General features: G+C 44.7%; 1 protein-coding gene across 1 annotated transcript in view; it reads right to left on the bottom strand.

The window, feature by feature from the left end:
- The window catches only part of CAPN14 (calpain 14), an 88652-nt gene that overhangs the window by 8809 nt on the left and 60163 nt on the right, over window positions 1–19680 (bottom strand). The window contains exons 25-29 of the mRNA XM_063622742.1: window positions 8863–9768; window positions 7854–7952; window positions 6873–6924; window positions 2726–2818; window positions 1439–1585 (exon numbers count right to left, since the gene is read on the bottom strand). The gene's annotated coding sequence lies outside the window, so the exon portion shown is untranslated. The remainder of the gene's footprint in view (window positions 1–1438; window positions 1586–2725; window positions 2819–6872; window positions 6925–7853; window positions 7953–8862; window positions 9769–19680) is intronic.

The following is a 19680-nucleotide window of genomic DNA, read 5'->3' as shown; positions in this document are numbered from 1 at the left end:
ACGGCTGCATAACACTAAGTCACTGTGACTTCCTTTCTCATCTTATCCAAGCTTTCAATACTAACTAATTTACTTTCTTAGAGTAAAATCTTGAAGACAGAAAGTATCTAATTGGCTTAGTGCAGCTTACAAAAGAGTTCCTTTGGAGTGCACCAGAAAGCTTATGGTTCAGGAATAGGGCTCAAAGCACTTATTGTGCTTTGACAGCCAGGACTGTGGGAAAAAATAATTTGCATCCTTAAGTAAAAAACCATTATGTACTTTTTTGTATAAAATAAACTTAAGAAACCATCAATAATCTTTGGAGAACTTGGACAATCACAAATTATTTTTGTTATAACACATATACACACAATTAAACCAAAAAAATTACACGAAACATACATGTCTGTGTCTTTCTTCCTGAATTCCTAACTGTTTCCATCAGAGCCCTTCTAAGTGGATCTTTTCAGGATCCCTGACTAGAAGGCTAGCCTCTACATGGGGTCTGAACCCTAACTCTGCAATTGAGCCTCACCTGTGATTGACTCTTGATGCTGTGGTTTCCTTTTCTCCAAAGGCAGCATTCCAATATTTAGCTGCTGGTCTTCTGGTTGATTATGAGATGAACTATTTTCATCCATCACTGTACCCACACCCATTATCTGTGTTTTTTTCCAGTTAGCTTTAAAATGAGACAAAGCTTCTACTTGGCTGTAAAACTCTGCGTTTCTCTTTGACCCATTCCTCACCAAGAAGCAAATTATTCTAATCAGTTTTCTCTTCTGTTAAGCTAATGTTGGGTGTGATCACTGTTGCATTAATTAATTAACAGACTCTTGGTCTGGTTGCCCTGGCAATGCCCACCAAAGCAGCAGAACCTTTCCAACAGGAGAGCACATCAAGCAGTCAATGAACTGTTTTCTTCACATGTAGAAGCCAAGCGCACAGAGCACCTGCTACAGAAACGGGCTCCCAGGGCATGTTCAGGAAACACTTGCTGAGCAACATGTAGGCCAGCAAAGTGGGTGCTGAGTCTGCAGCCTTGAACATCGGAAGGCATTTAGAGCTGGTGGCTGACACTGTCCAAGGGGAATAGCAGCCAGTGTGATCTTACAAGAGCCTCAGTGTGGTACCAATCCCTTACAAATCATCTAGAAAAGCATGGAAAGAGGGCCTACAAGCCCTTAGGTAAGGCCAGGCTGCCATGGGGAGGAAAACCAAACCAATTCATTTCCTGGTCATTTCCACTACCACTTCCCAAGGCCACAAAGAAGAGTCTCCACTTGGGACCTTGGTTTTGGGGGCTCCACCATAGCATTGTTCCTCCGTTGCAGGGCATTAGCCTGACTCACACTAGGTCAGATGTCCAATCAGGAGAATCTCCCTGAGTCAAGTGTGAGTAATGGAGAATGCCACTGTATACATACACACAAGAACTAACTTTCAGCTTACTTACAGATGAGCATGATATTTCCGGCTCATTTCTTCCAAGGCTGTGTTCTTGGTTTCTTTGGGAAAGTTGGGTCTTCTCAGGCACATCCCCAATTCATGTTGAAATGATTTGCCCCATTGCATGTTCAACCACCGATTGCTTCTCAAATTTCTTTTGAATATAGAGAACAGAGAGGGATACATTTAAGCTAAGCTAGCCCACTTAAAGGAGAGTTTATTGAACAGATACAGAACTCAGTTACTTGACCCAGCCAGGCAGGCCTCTTGGAAACAGAATCCAAGAAACTAGCAGGCACAGGGCCCAAGCCACTGCTCTCCCTGATGCAAACAGTCCTGCATCTCTGCCTCTCTCTGACCTGGGCTATCTTCTCTCTGCAGATCTGCTTCCTCACCCCTTGTTTCTGCTCCCATAACTTCAGCTTGGGCTTGCCTTGGAGCCAGTTCTGGCCCCATTTCTATATACATCTTAGGCTTAGGTTCTGATAAATAACTCTCCTAGTTCCTCGCTATTCTGATTTCAGATTTCAAGAGAAGAAACTGGATGGCTCACTTCTGCTCAGGAAACTGCTCTAGACCAGGCAATCGTATGAGAAATAAGGGACGAGAGCACATTGCAGTTATGACTGCCTTGGACAATCTCCTTAATTGGGGCTGTCGGCAATTGCCTGAGAAGGAAGCTTGGTTGTGGGCTCAAGAACCCCCACCTATGTCAATGGCAGCTTCTGGGATTAGAATCTCTTGATTTTTTTTTTTTTTTTTTTTTTTTTGAGATGGAGTTTCACTCTTGTTGCCCAGGCTAGAGTGCAATGATGCGATCTCGGCTCACTGCAACCTCCACCTCCCAGGTTCAAGCGAATCTCATGCCTCAGCCTCCTGAGTAGCTGGGATTACAGGCATGTGCCACCACGCACAGCTAATTTTTGTATTATTAGTACAGACAGGATTTCTCCATGTTGGTCAGGCTGGTCTCGAACTTCCGACCTCAGGTGATCAGCCCACCTTGGCCTCCCAAAGTGTTAGGATTACAGGTGTGAGCCACCATGCCCAGCCATTCTCTTGACCCTTTTTATTCCCTGTAGTCTCTGGGTACTGCTGCCCTTCATTCAATTCTTCTTCTTCCATGTTTTCTTTTCACCTTTTGAACATCCTTATTTTCCCATCACCTCCCCGCTCCAAGCCAGATCTACTCTGACATTCTACTGTTAGGTTTCAGTGTTGAATGGAGGGTATGTGATCTCAATCGAGAAACTCTACATCTCTCACCCCATCCATTCCTCCACATTCCACTTACCTAATCACAGCAGTCACCGTCTCACTCTCTGAAACACTGTGTCTTCAAAATTCTCATCGACATAGTACTCTAGAGCCATCTGTTTCCTGAAATCTGTTCCAGAAGTCATTTTTCAGCAAAATTTACTTTCTTAGAATATTTTAGGACCTAAATTTAATGAAGATAGTTGTATTGCAATTGATCAGTATAGTTCCTGAGTCCAAGTTAAGCCATGAACTAGTGTTCACAAAATTTTCAATTCTGACTTATTAACTAGAGACCGGTTGCCTAATTCTGATTCCCAGGACATAATGAAACCAGATGCTTTCTGAATGGGTCCAAAATGAGAGCCCCAACTCAAAGTAAAAACTGCGCATTCTTTATCCATCATTCACCAAATGTTTATTTATTCATTCACCAAATGTTTACTGAGCAACTGGTATGTGTTAAGTCTTACCAGCTTAGGTGAAGAAGACAGAGTGAACAAAACAGACAAAGGCTTGCTCTTATGGAGATAAACATTAATGAAGTATCTGTATTACTGATCTCAATCCAGAGACCTTACACCTCTCACCCCAAGCTTCCCTTCACACTCCACTTACCTAGTCACAGCACTTACCTTCTTGCTCACTGGAAAATATTTGTCTCCAAACCTCATAGTGACATAGTACTTTATACCCATCTGTCTACTGAGCTCAAGAGGAGACTTTACTGAGCAAGTGAGGTTTGTACTCAGTGCTGAAAACAAAGTTAGCTAGTCTAGCAGCTGGGATGGGAAGAGAAATCCAGGCATATGCAAAGGCCCAGTGGCCAGAGGAGGCATGTTGCATTCAAGAAATTGCAAGGAGACCTGAGTGAAAGGCCATAACACAAGATGAGATTGGAGAAGGAGGGGAGGCAGCCAGACCCAACAGAGCTCTCAAGGTCATGTTAGGAGCTCTAGGCTTTACCCTAATAGCACAGAGATGCAGTGCTGTTGAAGGGTTTTAAGTGGGAGTGCAGGCGAGTAAGGAGTACAGAGGCATGATGTTATCACGCTCCTGTGTTCAAAAGCCCCCTTTAGCCACAAAAAAGAGAGCAATTTTTTTTTTTTTTTTGAGACGGAGTCTTGCTCTGTCGCCCAGGCTGGAGTGCAGAGGCGCGATCTCCGCTTACTGCAAACTCCACCTCCCGGGTTCACGCCATTCTCCTGCATCAGCCTCCCGAGTAGCTGGGACCACAGGCGCCCACCCCCACGCCCGGCTAATTTTTTGTGTTTTTAGTACAGACGGGGTTTCACTGTGTTAGCCAGGATGGTCTCGATCTCCTGACCTCATGATCCTCCTGCCTTGGCCTCCCAAAGTTCTAGGATTACAGGCGTGAGCCACCGTGCTTGGCCAAAAGAGAGCAATTTTCTAGAAGGGTCTAGATTGGTGCGGACAGGCCAAGAAGAGACTAGCTTTTTGGTTAATAAAAGCAAGATAATGGAGCCGGGACTGGAACAATTATGGCTGAGATGGGAGAAGGGGATGGATTTGTGAGATATTACGAGTAAAACCATCAAAACTTCTAAGCTGCTGAGAGAGCAAAGGCACATAGGTAAGAAATGATAGAATTAACCCACTTTAAATGACATAGAGAAACTGGTTGGAGCAGAGGGCAGTGTTAGCTTTAACTAGGGAAGGCTTCATAGAGGACATGGCATTTGAACTGAGACTTATTGAAAGATAGATTTGGACATGCTGAAATGCGGGGAGGGAATGGGATTTTCGAACTTCCCTTGGGTATATGTTTGAAGGTTCAGATGATAGGCTGTTGCAGTAGTGTACTTTATACATAGCCCTCCAATTGCCATGAGGGGTAAAATTTGAAAAAATACATCAGGTAATACTGAAAGTGTACAGAGGTACTCATTTGATATCTGCCAGTGTGTGTTGGTTACCTCTTTTGCCACAGGCATTGTGAGTACACACAAGTTGACACCACACAGGCCATGTCCTAAAAATGCTTATGGTCCAAGCTCATTGCTTTTGCAGCCCATGAAACAGTCTCTAAAAGCAGAATTTGAAAACCACTAGCATCAATGACACCTAGGAAGCTTGTTCAAAGTACAGATTCCCCGACTTCTCCCAAGACCAACTGAATGTGGCTCTGTAGACCAAAAGCCCAGAGTCTTCCTTTAAAGAAAACTCATAGGGGGTGCACATGCCTCCTCAAGCTTGAAAACGAGAGTGAGAGACAGAGAAAGAAACAAGTATTTTAAGAACAACCATGTTCAATATGTGACATTTACATATTATTTTAATTATCCCAATGATGTACCATGTTTATATTATTATTATTATTATTATTATTATTATTTTGAGACAGGGTGTCAATCTGTTGCCCAGGCTGAAGCTCAATAATACAATCATGGGTCACTGCAGCCTCCATCTTCTGGGCTCCAGCCATCCTACTGCCTCAGCCACTCAAGTAGCAGAGACTACAGCCACATGCCACCATGCCTGGCTAAGTTTTTTTATTTTTAGTAGAGACAAGTTCTTGCTACGTTGCCCAGGATGGTCTCAAACTCTTGAACTCAAATGATTCTCCCACTTCAGTCTCCCAAAGTGCTGGGATTACAGGTGTGAAGCACCATACCCTGCCTAATGATTATGTTATTATTTTTATTTGACAGATAAGGAAACCTTGATACAGAGAAGTTAAGGGATTTACCTAATGATATAGCTCAAATATTATAGAGATTTTGAAGGTGAGATCTCCTCTCTCACAAAAGAAATTTTTAAAAAATATAATCTAGCACTCAAAAACTGAGAGCAGACCACTATCCTTTAGTTCACCAAGACAACAACATTGGTCCACGTGATGAAAATGTCCCCAGGGAGATGTATTTGGATTTCCCCAACACAAATAATTAGGCGTGGTTTCTATGATTGTCTCTAGAAGAAGGGAAAAGGAAAGGAGAGATGGAGCAGAAAGAAGAGGAGGAACTGACTTCCAGATTGGGCAACTGAGCCAGGTGGAACTGAAAGTCACCAGAAGAGTCACACAGGAAATTTACATGGGCTCACGTGGCAAAGTCATTGATTTGCATGGGGAACTGCCCCTCTAGCACAGAGACTCAGCTGGAATTTAGTGGGCTTGAATCACAGACCCAACAAAGCCACTTCTAACAGGGAGAAACAGCAAGCAAAAACATCAACACCCTTTCTTCCTCCTCCACTGCCATTTAAATATAAACTTCTAGGTCAGGCGCTCCCTGGTTTTTCCTGGATTGCAGACCATACCCAGCAAAGCAGGCACAAACCCAGACAACCAAATCTGCAATTAAGCCACTGGGAGTTATGTGGAGAGGATCGCCAGGTAGAATAAACAGGCCCCAGGACTGGAACAGATGAGAGCGGAGGTTTAATTCCGTTGTGCCGGGGAAGATTGGCAAGCATGTCCCAACTGAAGCAGATCATTGCAGTGGAGGTAAAATATTTCATAGGATATTTTCAGAGGGAAATGCATGCAGGGGAAACCATTCCAAATTTTTTTTTAAATCTTTGCATTAACAAACTAGGTAGGAGCATGTGGGTAATTGATGCATATGCATGAGAACATAATTAAGAACTATAAGACCTGGAAGATTTTCAAGCTCTATGGCAATTATAAACCATGAAAAAATACCCTTCCTTGGGGTTTAGGGCTATTATTCAAGCATCTCCTCTCATTATGGTAGCTGGAACTTACATAGTACTGTGCAGAAATGGAATAAACAAACAGAGAGCTGTCATAAACTAATAATGATTCCTGGCTTTGTGCTTTTTTAAGACTCTTCTCACACGTTATCTTATTTGATCTCTGTGTGTATCAGATTCCTATTGCTGCTACAACAAATTACTACATATTTAGAGGCTTAAAATAATATAATATTTTTCTCTTACAGTTCTAGAGCTCGGAAGTCCCAAATGAGTCTTATGGGGCAAAATCAAAAAGTCAGCAAGAGTGGTTCCTTCTGAAAGCTCCAAGGAAGAACCTATTTTTGCCTCATCCAACTTGCAGTCCTTTACTTTTGGCCCATTCCTCCATCTTCAAGGTCAACAATATAACATCTTCAAGTCTCTCTGTTTCTGTCATCGCCTCACCTTCTGCCCCTCTAATCTGCCTCCTCTTATAAGGACTCCTGTGATGACCCCAGACCCACCTGAGTAATCCAGGAGAATCTTCCCATCTCAACATCCTTAACTTAATCACATCTGCAAAGACATAGCCACAAGTTCCAGGGATTAGAACATGAACATCGTTGGGGTCCATTGTTCAGTCTACAACACTACAGAAATCCTATGAAGTAGATGCCTAAATCTAGTTTTTCAGATGAAGAAACTAAGATTCAGAGGGCTTCTTGACTTGTGTCAAGAACCCTTGTGGCCTGTGTTGGGGTAATTTTATGCGTGTGCCCCTTTAATATTTACTGAGTGCTCTCTCTGTGGCAGACACTGCACTACACAGTGTAGAGGAAAGTCTACATTGAGAAGCTTCTATAGTAGTGAAAAAAGTAAACCGTTATTTAAAAATTCACTTAGATATACACATACTTGTGTTGTAAAGGAAAGGAATGGGGTATTAGGAAAGAAAAATAAAAGAGCGGTCATTGCGTAAATTTAAGGGTAGGGAGGTCAGGGAAAGCCTCTTTGAAAAAGCAGTGTTTATGCCAAGACCTGGAGAAGCATAGGAGTAGATTGTCAAAAGGAAATGGAACAGCATTTGGTTCTGAGGGAACAGCAAGTGCAGATACCCTTAAGTGGGGAGGAATGTGCAACTTCAAGAAGAGCAGCATGGCTGGAGTATGGTGAGTAAATGTCATCTCCTCCTGGAAGCCTTCCTGGCCCGGGCTTGTGAGCTTTCCTTGGGTTTGCATGACCCCTGACACTCACTCCTTATCAGATCACTGTGCTAATTCTAACTCCCTGGCTATGTGGGACTCCTTGACTAGACTGTGAACCACAGAGAGCCAGGACAGGATCTATTCATCCCTGAATGCCAGTCTTGCACAGTTCCTGGCATAGAGTAGGTGCTCAATAAATACTCATTGACTAAATGTGTGAATGAACAATATGCAGATCCCTCCTTCCATAAAACTCCCTGTGCTCAAGTGAGATCAGGCCACAACATGACTGACACTTACAATTCTGCTGTGCAGAAAAAGCGTTACTCCTTATTTTTCTCAACAACTGATCTGATCTCCCTCCAAGCCTCCCCTCCTCTTCTCAATCCTGCTCTCCATCTGTTAGATAGTGTGGGGGAAAAGACAGTATTTAGTGAATCCAATTCAAATTTTAGTTTATCTATTAGCAGCCTCTTTACATAACTTCACACTCTTTGGTTTACTCAGTCTTTCAGATTTCTGACCCTTTCTCACCCAGGTGGAAGCCAGGAAAATAAGGGGGGCTCTTCAGCTTGTGATGCAGCATCCCCCAAAGCCCCTGCCCAATAAAAACTTTGAGTTTTTCCATCTTTGAATGAAAGCTGTTTGGAGACAAGAACTGTGTCCTATCAGGTACTATGGATAGTAAAAAAAGTATGGAATGAATCTCCCATGTTTCCTATGTTATCAATATTATTATTAATTATGAGTAACAGACCACTTCCCAAGAGAGTCAGCACCCTAGGACTAACTAGTAAAAAAGATAAAAATGGCTGGCAAAACAATTTTTCTTAATCTTGTTCCCCTTACCTGTAAAACAGGAGAAGAAATGCTGCCCTGTCCTACTGGGAAATATTCTTACTGGGTTCAGTTTACAAAATCATTGTGAAAAAAAAAACATGTTGGGGAAGGAAGATTTAAAAATACAGAAAAGGAAGCACAACCACCCAGCACCCTACCCCACTGCACCCCAATATGATTTATCCTCCCAACATTGTCATTTTGCTATAGATCAAGATCCATCAGTCATATCCCAATGATTCCCCCCAGATTTCTAGAACTTTCATGTCTTCTGATAGTGCCTCCATCTCCAACACTGACTCTCAATCTTCCTGATTTTGTTACCTTAAGCAATATACTTTAATTTTCCCTGCCTCAGCTTTCCTACCGATGTCACTATTGTTAGAGATAACTAAGTGAACCTGCCATGGCACAGGTCAGAGGGTAGTTGTTCAATGCATGTCAGTTACTTCCAGGTTGGGAAACCTACCTCCTCTGCACTCAGGTCATGTTCCATGAATTCCTTCCTCCAGCCTCTGCTCTGGGCCTGGAAGGCCTTGGCATCTGAGACTTCTCCAGGAATCCTTCCCCTCTTCATAAGGCCAGGGCAAGTTTCTCTCCACAAGCCGTGTCAGTATTAATTCTTCAGCCCACACTAATATCTTCCTTGCTAAATGCTTACTGCATCCATTCTAAGCAGAACCACACATTTCAGGGCTTAATTCTCTTCCATTAGTTCCACATGCCTTGTTTCCTCAACTCGCTATAAAACTCATGAGGACTATGTCCTGGACATCTTAGTGCAGAGAAGCCTGAGGGAGCCTAATCCCCACTCGTTGACTGGCAGTACTGTGGATCCTTCTGTCCTGGGACCCACAAACTCAAACAACAGGCTCACAACATCAGAGTCCATCAGCCCTCAATCACACGGGCTCCGGCAGCAGTTGGAGGCCTCTCTCAAATGGAGAAGGTGGTGAGAAAGCTGATTTGCCCGCAAGTAAATAGCTGTTGTAATTATGGAAGATTATTCTCAACAGACCAGCAGACGGAAACCCATTTGCATAACAGACGCGGTTATTCATGGAAATGTTTGTGATTTGTCTACCAAAGCAGATGAAGACCCTAAATTAATGTGTGTATGCCAGCGCCAGTAAACCAAACACTCGCTTCTTTATCCTCTTCTCTACAACATACACACATTGCCCTCAGGTTGAATTCAGCACCTTCAGATCCACTTTCAGGATTGGGGGAACCCCTGAAGAAAGCCCAAGTTCCAGGGAGCAGGGCAGGAGGAAGCACACAGACTTGTACAAACTACTCGGCATTTTCCATTGTGCTGGAAGCTCAAGGTTGCCACTGCCTTTCTGATGCAAATCTTGTAAGAGTCTGGTGAGTCCTGCAAACGTAAGACACATCTTAGAGCAGGATGGAACAAACCAGAACTGACAGAAGTTGTCTGGTAAGTTCTGAAACACTAGTTTTCACATACATCAGAATCACTGAAAAAGCTTTTTGTGAAAACATGGATTTTCATATCGTGGCCCCAGAATTTCAGATTTAGTGCTGAATTAAGGTGCTTCCCTCCATGCCCAGGGGACAAGCTGTTCTAAAATGCCACCAACACAAAGTTATCTGTAAACCTGAGAAATATGACATGACGCAAAAGTGCAATGTGTTCAAATGAAACCAGTGATCTATGGATCCTGGAAGCTGACTGGACACAAAAAGATGTCCAGGCATCTTACAACATGTAAATTTACCCAAAGGCTTGGAGTCAACTCTTTTAAACCAAGTACTCAATTAAGTTAAGAGCCTGGTTTTTAAGCAAACTGGCTCCTTCATAGACCACTTTCCTTAGGAATGGGCTTTAGTAGTGAGAGCTCTTATAAACAATTAAGAGACCAGGCTACAGTGAACAAATAGATAATCTCCAAATGAAACTTCTTAAATATCGGGTTTTAAGGGGGAATTCACACTTGAACGGGAAGACCTAGGGTTATCTTTAAGGCTTTGTTTCTTCTAAAGATTAGCTCTTAAATGCCTATTAACATTTAATTTTTTGCTTACTTTAAAAAAAAAAAGTCTTTGTAAGGAGATGGAGGGAAAGGTTTCAGTTTCAAAATTCCAAACTCTTAAACTCAAAGGATGGCTCTGCTTAAGCCCCATATACACTTTCTATTGTTTCTGGCTTAAAGGATATTTATATAAGCCTCCATGGGCTCCCGGCAACATTAAAGGCAGCAGCTATTAGTTAAATAAACCAACACATGTGGTGCTTTAAGGGCAGGGCAGTCTTCTGGAAGCGCTTTGATCAGGCCTAATGCGAATCCACACTCCTGATAGGGATTAACTGTCTAAAAGGAAATCTTCGCAGGAGTAAATTCTGCTGTGGGAGTGACTGGGAGTGAGCCACTCGGAAGCAGCCATTCGAGAAATGCAATCAACATAAAATGATGTGTAAACCCGGACAGGGTGGACTGCCATGAAAGGACAATGTGTTAAAATGAAGAAGGTGATGTCATGACAAGCACAAGCAGATGGATGAAAGAAGCTGACAGCTGGTCACTATGGAGTCTTCGAAAGCAGAGCTCATTGTGCTTGTGAAGGGCTGGCCAGGGGAAGAAGGCTGTGCACATCTGGCAGCACAGATATTTCATCACTGTTCTGCAGGGGATCAGGCTTGTCTCACTCCTGGGTCCTTAACTCTGTTTAGCCATCTAACAACGTGTTTGCTTTTCCAGGTACCCAGGAATGGCCCTTCTTGGAGGGCAGACATAAATATCTGGTCATTTTAAAGGGGCATCCTTCATTGACGATTGATTGATACATTACAAGGACATGAACAGGACCAGTGGAGACCCAGTTTTCCAGAGGCTGGTCACTTCTGGGTGCCCTGATCTGGACATCTGTGAGCACCTGCGCCTTGAGCTGTGAAGTCCCCATCACAATATGGCCCCTCAGAGGCTCAATCAGATACTAGATTGCTTCTCTTCCCCACCTCCCCACTGTTTCTTAATAAGGGTGGGGTTATTTCTATACTCCCAATATGCTTTGTCTAAAAAAGCATTTGAGTGCATTTAACCTATTTTGTAGAAAGTTGCAAAGGCAAGAGGAGAGATGCTGAGCAAATCCAAGAAATGACTGGAAATTGGCTACTGAGACCATTTGGCTGGGCAGGATGAGGATATAAATGTGAGATGGAGGGAAAACATTTCAAATATGAAACATGAGTGCAGTAAGTATCTGAGAATCCTATTCTATGGCTGAGTTTTCTCCCCTATATTATGAAGGTGGAGAGACTTAACTGATTTAGGAATAACTGGCCATGCCTAGTTCTGTCTTCCTATCTCCTAGGAGGGAGCAGCCACAGAGAGCCCCTATTCTGCTCTGCCTCTCTGGGGGAATGCTCCTCCCCCTGCCCCAAGACCTCTTTCCAGGCTGGGCTGCATGGCTGATGGGGTTTGGAATTATCAAGCCCACATGCCCACTTGGTTAACAGACCTAATGCAATATCATTTACTTGGTTCTATCAGTAATAAAAATAGTATTTGAACTTCAGTTTTATTTCTCAACTTATTAAGTGTTCTTTACCACCACACACTCGCAGGAAGAGATATGTGATTTATTGAGGACCCCAACAGGTTTTGCGGAAAAATCACAGGGTTTGAAGCTAGGAGTCCCATGTTTGAATTCTGACTCCATCACTTCCTAGTCTAGGAGATTGGGCAAGTCATTTGGCTTAGCAGTTCTCCACAGGTGGTTTTTGTACCTGATATTCCAGGATCCTTTTGGGGGCCTGTGAGGTCAAAACCATTTTACTAATAGTACTAGGCTGTTATTTTCCTTTCTTGTTTGTTGGCATTTATGCTGAAGGTGTGCAAATCGAGGCAGTGGAACCACACCATACCACTCATTGTGTTCTCTACCACCACCCACTTGCAGCAAAAAAAAAAAAAAAAAGCCAATTTCATTTCAGAATGTCTTCAATGATGCAGTAAAAATGATTACTTTTATTAAATCTCAACCCCTGAATACATGTCTTTTCAATATTTTGTTGTAAGGAAATTACACATAAAGTGAGCAATTTTGTAACAGAGTGCTTCTGTTGAGAGCCCTCCCAGGAACAGCTATCCTCAGCACCTAGGGGACAGATTTCTAGCAAGTTCTGCAGCATAGCACCACAGTGGCTTCCCTGCCATTCCATGAGCCACACCTCTGCCATCTGCAGTCAAGTCTGGATCAGCTCTAAGTAAAGGGCAGAGACCACTTTCCTGGTCACTCTATCTCAGCTGTAGGGTAGTGGATGCCCCTATATCTGCTATTGTATTGTTTAGCATCCCCCTTTCATTTTACTATATAATCCCTCATTACTGCAATGCTCTGTGTAATTTTAAAGTCCTTATATTAAACTTCCTTGTTCAACTTCCTGTGTGGTTTCTGTCTTCTGACTGGACCAGGTTGATGAGATGGTTTCCTCTACAAGGAGCCTCCAGGCTGTCCCTGTCCTGTGTCCAGCAGTGCCCTGAATGTTCATTAAGATTCTGTGTTAGCAAAAAAGAGATTTTTAAAGCCCCTGACCAAGGGCCTGGTCTTGCATAGTGTGAACCTGGGTGGAGAACACCTTGTCTCATTCACCGAAGACCCCATTTGCTTCTTGGGCTGTATCTCTTGTGCCCATTTCTTCTCACAAGATGAATGAAAAAAAAATGCCTTCCCAGCTGCATGGGATAAAGCTAAAGCTGAATAGTAGCTCTGAAATTGGCTAAGCTTCTTCTTTCTTCCGCTACCTGTCTCAGGTCCTTCCTGAAGATGAATGGCTGGAGTGGGATAGCTTGGCCAGCCTCGACACTGCAAGCTGCCCCTCTCCCCACCACACTCAACCTGGGCTTCATCTGGTTCTCTGATGGCATGAGGTGGGGTGGTGCAGCCATGAAGATAGGAATTAATGGCAGACTTGATTGGAAAGACACCGCCCAGGGCCTTCTGGGGTTCTAAGAAACCAGAGAAAGCCCAGGAAGAGTAGGTCGTGAGGACCTGTCACTGCAACTAGAGTAGGTCACTTATTAATACATTCTCTGAACTTCTTCCCATTTCTACTTGTGCCAACATTTCTTTTGCTAACCTACCAGCTCGATTTCTCTGAAATGCCCTATGTCCTGTTACAACCACTTGTCTTACAACCACCTATCACTCTCCTGATGAGTTCTGGTGTAATGCTCTGTCCCTTTCCCATGCTGCTCCTCCTCCCTAGAGCATCCTCCTTTCCCTGGATACGGCTAAGCTTTCAGGTCCAGTACCACATCCTCCAGGAACTCTTCCAGGACTCTAAGGTTGATCTGAGCACCCCAGGTATATTCCTAACACCATGAACTGGGCAACCAGACTGCCATCTCCTTAAAGACAGGAACTGAATTTTCATCTCTATGCTAGGAGCTAGCTCAGTGCCTCTGTGCCTATATTTTTTTAAAGAAAAAAGTACACAAACAAAAAAATAAAGGACTACTTGTCTTATCTGTGCTTGAAGTTGTTCAATGCATGTCTGCTGCTACTGGAGGCTGGCTAAATGTCATTAATGCTAATGAAGAAACCAAGGCACAAAATGTTTAGGTGACCTGCTTAAGTCACAAAGCCAATAAGTGACTGAGGCTGGACTCTAACAGGTAGCTTCCCGTGGATGACATTTGGAGGAGCTACAGGAGGGTGATGTTCTTGGAACGTAGGTCAGGCCGGCCAGGAGGGCATGAGGGTCTGTCAGGTGGTTGCTAAAATTACTTCACTGTCTGTCCTTTTAGGACTAGGGAGGGAAACCCAGGGTCACTGGGAAGCTGTCCTTGGCATGTGGCCGTAGGCATTGCTCAGTGTTCTCTCTGGGGGGTGGTCCACTGTGATGAGGGCTGGTGGGAAGGGGGACTAATAGGCCTTATCAGAGGAACCAGCAGGGACTCCCTCCCCCTGCACCCTCACACACCTGTAGACACAACACTCACATCTCAGAAGCCAAGCCAGACAATTGGAAGCAAACAGCTCTACTGCCCTGAGCTCCAGCTCCCAGGTTCTGGCCCCAAGTGTCATGTGGGGAAATGACCTTGCTGTAATGGTATCCTCCACGTCTACTACCAACTAGCTGTTCTGGTGACCAGACAGATGGGCTCAGAGACCAAAGGGGCTGAGGTCACATTGGTGATAGGCCAATTTAAAACATACAGCAAGAAGCATGGGGAGAGGGACAGGATAGGACAACACACTTAGAACATTGTACGAGAGGACAGAAGGAAAACATATGTCACCCTGAGTCATGCCATGCTTACATGTCCTGAACTCCACCAGCACTTCCTGTTCACGGTGTGATTATAAAAACCAGAGCTGAGGTCTGAGCAAGGGGCACAAAAGACGGACGGTGCCTGGGGCCTAATCCCATCAGAGAGACATGGGACAAGTACGACTGACCACAGATGTAACTTGTCAATTTATCTGCTGAAAGCCATGGGTGTTTATCTGTATTTCTAGGGTCTCATAGCATTGCTAATGGGTGGCTCACTGAATATTGGGTGCCTCATGGGTCTCGCGTGTGGTTGATGTATCCTGAACACTTGGTGCTTCATGTACCTCATGTATATTTAGTGTGTGTCATGAATATTCAGTGCCCACTCAGCTCCTTCAACCCTTCCTATCTGTGCATACACACACATACATCACATCCTTTATCTATGCCTAGCATGGCTCACAAGCCATTTGCTTCTACTCTTAGTTTCAACTATCCTCCTGATTTGTTTTTTTTATTTACTAGAGCAGAATCCAACATTCCAAGCCCAGCCAGTGCACATTACACCAGGTCTGTTTACTAGAATAGTAACCCCCAATTCTGAACTCCACTTTGCAATCTGCAAAGGTCTTTCACACTCATAATCTTATTTCATCTTTGCCACCATCCCATGAGGCAGGAGTTAACATCCCAATTTGGAGGATGAGCACACTAAGGCTCAGAGGTTAAATGACTTTCCTCAGGCCACAAGCACACATCCATTTGGTGGCAGAGAGGACATGCGCCCCAGTCCTCTGGCCCCTGGTCAAGCGTATTTCCAGTTTTACCAGCCCACCTCTGGGTTATTTTCACTCCCTCAAGGACCCCCAACACTTGTAGCAGAACTTGCAGAATTCAGACCTTTTCTTCTGGCTCCTGAGCCTGGTACAGTCTGATCTGAAGAAGCTATCACTTCTGGTACCCTGGGTATAAGACACACACACACACACACACACACACACACACACACATACACACCCCAGAGAAAGGAGCTGCAGCAATGAGCAGGCCTGAGCAGCAATCTCACAGGGCCTATTCCAGTCAATGCCTGCAGACCTCACTGCATGGTCTTTATTCCACAATGGGAGTCCACAGGAGGCTTCCCTGCAGCTCTGTCCCTTTGGAAGCTTATCTGCTTAGGCAGAAGGGCGGCAATTTGAGCAGAAGAGCATCCACACCCTGAGAACACCATAGTCCTGTCAGCATTAAACCCCAGGCCAAGGGCACTCTAACAATCTCTGAGTCCTCCCTTGTCAAGGAAGCCAAGGACCACGGAAAGAATGTTCTGTATAAGTCAACCAGCAAAGCTGCACCCAGGGATCCCAAAGCCACTTGAAACAGAAGCAAGCGTTTGTGCACGAGACAGCCTTCCGCAGGGCCTGACGTGGGGCCACTTCTCCAAGAGTGTGCAATACTAAGGGTGAAGGGGTGGAGGGGGCTGGCCTGGGGTCCCACAGCCTGGGCCACCAGGGCTGCTTGTGCATGTGCTGCTGCTGCTGCTGGCTGCACAGCCTCTGCAGAGCTGCCTCTTGCTGTTGCTGCCAATGACCCAAGGGGTCTCGATAGCTGGATGAGAGGAATATCACACTTGGTGAGACTCCCCCTCAGGTGAGACTTGATGTGAGGCTAGTGGAAGTCAAACTAAAAACAAGGATCACTTTACTTATATCATTTGGCCAAAAGATCCTTTCTGGGAAATGATTCCTTTGTGTAAAAGTCCTCAAATAGATGTTTCCAAGCAGAACTGAAGCTTGGATTTCAGGCACCAGAGGATGGTAGCCCCCAGTTTTCTCTGGTTCCGAAACCCCTTGGCTTCTCCCCTATTGAAGAAAGGTCCTCCCAGACCATTGGAGAGTGGAGGTGGGACTCTCCTGTGGAGTTAACATGGTTGTGAAGGGTAACAGTGAACCACATATTGAGGCCCGGCATGATGCCAATCAGCTTATGTGTGTGATGGCACAAGATCCTCACAGGGGCCTCTGGACCATAGAGTCGAACACTGGTGACTTGCCAACGGTAACTGACACAGCTGGACTTAAGCAGGCACCTTTGTAAAGGCCAGCCTGTGTTCTTGGCAAGTTTGCTATCTCCAGCCAGATGCAGATTTTGAAGTTATACAGTCCAACCCCTCTAATAGCACACATTGCTTTTTGAAATAGATGAATTCAGAAGTTAGGGAACTTGTTGAAGCCTCCACGGATGGCTTTTAAGAACCAAAAGCACCAGACCCCTTATCAAAATGAGGCCTGCCCTTTCCATCACCCCACCCTACCTGTCTCGAGCTATGTGGCTTCTGACATAATTTTCTTCTGCAAGCAGGAGAAACTATGCAAGCCCAGGCTTAAAATGAAGAGGAAGACAGGAGTCAGCATGGGGCTTAACAACCAGGCCTCTCTTGAGCCTGGGTCTGGCCTAGGACCACCTACCTCCCACCACTCACTCTGTGACTTGCGACCTGAAAGAAAAAGGTTCAGGAACTTGACCCAATGGTTGATCCTCCCAGGAGAAGGAATTCTGAATGGGTAAGAGAAAGTGATGCCCTCGTATCTTGAATTTCAGGATATGAAAAACGTGTTCAGAGGGCATCTGTGATGGTTTGAACTGCCCCTTCAGTCAGGATCTGCCATTTGGCATCAGAATGACTCTAAACTTTAGGCCACCAGAGAGGGACCCTTTAGTGAGAAGTCACATGTCTCTTTAAGCAAACCTTATATATTGATATTTTCAGTTAGCAACTTGAGTAGAGACTGACTTTTTAAATGACAGAATTCAGCTGAATTACTTTAAAGTCATTCATTCATTAAATTGGTAAATATTAAACATGAGTTATGTACTAAACCAGGTGCTGTGATGCCAGGATGTAAGGGCTGGGTGCCGCTATATCCCTCAAGGAGATGCACTTAAGCTGAGTGCTTAAATAAATGAAATAAATTTCAGAAACAAATGTAATGTATAAAATAGAGTACAGTACATAAATTAAGTCAGAAAAAAGAGGCAAGGAGAGACAAGTGAATCCATGTGAGGCTGAAGTTGGCCTTTTGGGCTGAGTCAGGCTGGCAAGGTACTCCATTAGCCAGGGTTTCCCAGACGCACTTGTGCTGAAACTGTCATCTGTGGTCCTGCATTTGGAAGACGCCCTGGTGTGGGGATCGTGCACCACCTAGCGTTGGCATAAGCCACTGCACATACCACAAAAGTGGGAAGGAAGGTGCCCTCCCCACAAAGAAATTTGTGGAGCGCACTGTTTTTAAGTGCACTGCCAAATGCCATAAATGCTGACATATGTTATCTCATCTAGCCTGCATTAGAGCCCTATGAGGTCGATATTGTCATCACCATGTGACTGATGAAGCTGTAGAGATTCAAAAAGGTTAAGCTATTTGATCAAGGTCCCCTGACCTAAGGGCCAGTGTAGGGAATTGAACCTCCCTCCCACTGTACTCTGTTAACTTCCTAGCCTTTCTGGTGTAGAGGAAAGGATTGGGCGTCTCATGACCAGGCTTAGAATTCTTGGATGATGGCTCAGCCTCTCAAGATAGGACCCAGACTCCATGGCAGATCCCGCAGGGATCAGCCCTTGCCTGCCCCAGTGGCCTTGGTTTTCTTACAACAGAGAATAAATTTCCAGCTTCTCTGAATCTCTTGCTGTGTTCCAAGCACTCCGTTTCATCCCTTGCTTTAGTGTCCTCTTTTTTTTTTTTTTCACATAGAGTGCCATCTGTCTGGGACATCACTGTCCCTTTATTTTCCTATCTAGTGCCTCTTTCCCTTAAGATGGTTAAAGGGAAACCTGCCAGGAAGCCTCCCCTGGCCCTCTCAGGTTGTGCCAGATGCCTCTCCTCTGTGTTTCCACAGCACTGTGTGCATTCCCAGGTCACACTGCACCACAGACCACCTGTCAGTCATCTCCCACCCCCCAGGAGACTGTGAGCTCTGTGTCCCCAGTGCCTAGCAGATGCCTGACCCATTGCAGGAGCTTGATAAATGTCTTCAGGCAAATGAATATTTGAATGGCTGGATAGATGGGCAGAAGGATGAGATTAGCCCAACTGGCCTCAGCATTCCAGGGTCTCATCAAGTGCCCTATGCTGGCCAGCCAAGTTCACCAGCAGAGCCAGCCAGGATAGAACCCTAGGGCGACAGGATTCACCTAAATTACTTACAAGTCTAGTGGAGAAAGGTTGTGTTCTAGACTGTATTCTTACCCTGCCTTCTCACTGTTAGTGTCACTTCACTTCTAGCTCACAACCTAATTCCCAGCAGTTTCTGGAACAACTGCTGGTCAGTACTCAGTCTCTCGGGGTTGCTTGGTCTATGGTCCCGAAAACCCCTAGCTGGCAACCTGGAGCTCTGTTGAATAAATGGGCTGCTTCTGAGGTGAGAGGGAAGCAGAGGACAGAGCTTTAATAACGAGATGGACACTTTCTCAGAGGTCCCTTCCCCTGAGTCCCTGCATTGGAGACTGGAGTGGCCCTCTTGGTGCCCCACTTCAAGGAAGTAGTTTGATACATTCAGAAAGAGGATGTGGAGGAAGATGAGGAAAAGAGAAATAGCGCATAAAACCATAGGTGTTTCACTATGTCCTCTAAAAACCAAAATAAAAATAAGTAATAGTAGCTGTAGAAATTACTTGTTCTACCTAAGGGGAAAAATTGGAGCTTCATTCATTAGGTGCCTACAGCCTGCTGGCATTATCTAATCTTCACAACGACCCAGGGATGGAGGCATTTGGGCTCCATTTTACAAATGAATAAACTGAGGTCCAACGTCACACAGCTAGAGTGCATCTTCTCACCTCTCCTCTCTTTCATTTCTGTTGGATTTTGTAGCCCCTCTGTCCTCAGGACACTGGAGAAAAGATGGTAACCCAGGACCTGAGACCAGTGACCCCAAAGGGCCATCTTTGCAGAGATCCTAAGAGCTTGATACACAGCCTGCTTCCCCACGATGCCCACTTTTACCTACTCATCACCCACAACACTCATTTCCTCCTTTCCTTCATTATAA

Source organism: Symphalangus syndactylus, chromosome 18 (assembly GCF_028878055.3).
Source record: "Symphalangus syndactylus isolate Jambi chromosome 18, NHGRI_mSymSyn1-v2.1_pri, whole genome shotgun sequence".
NCBI lineage: Eukaryota > Metazoa > Chordata > Mammalia > Primates > Hylobatidae > Symphalangus > Symphalangus syndactylus.
This window is presented reverse-complemented; position numbering and strand designations above follow the sequence as displayed.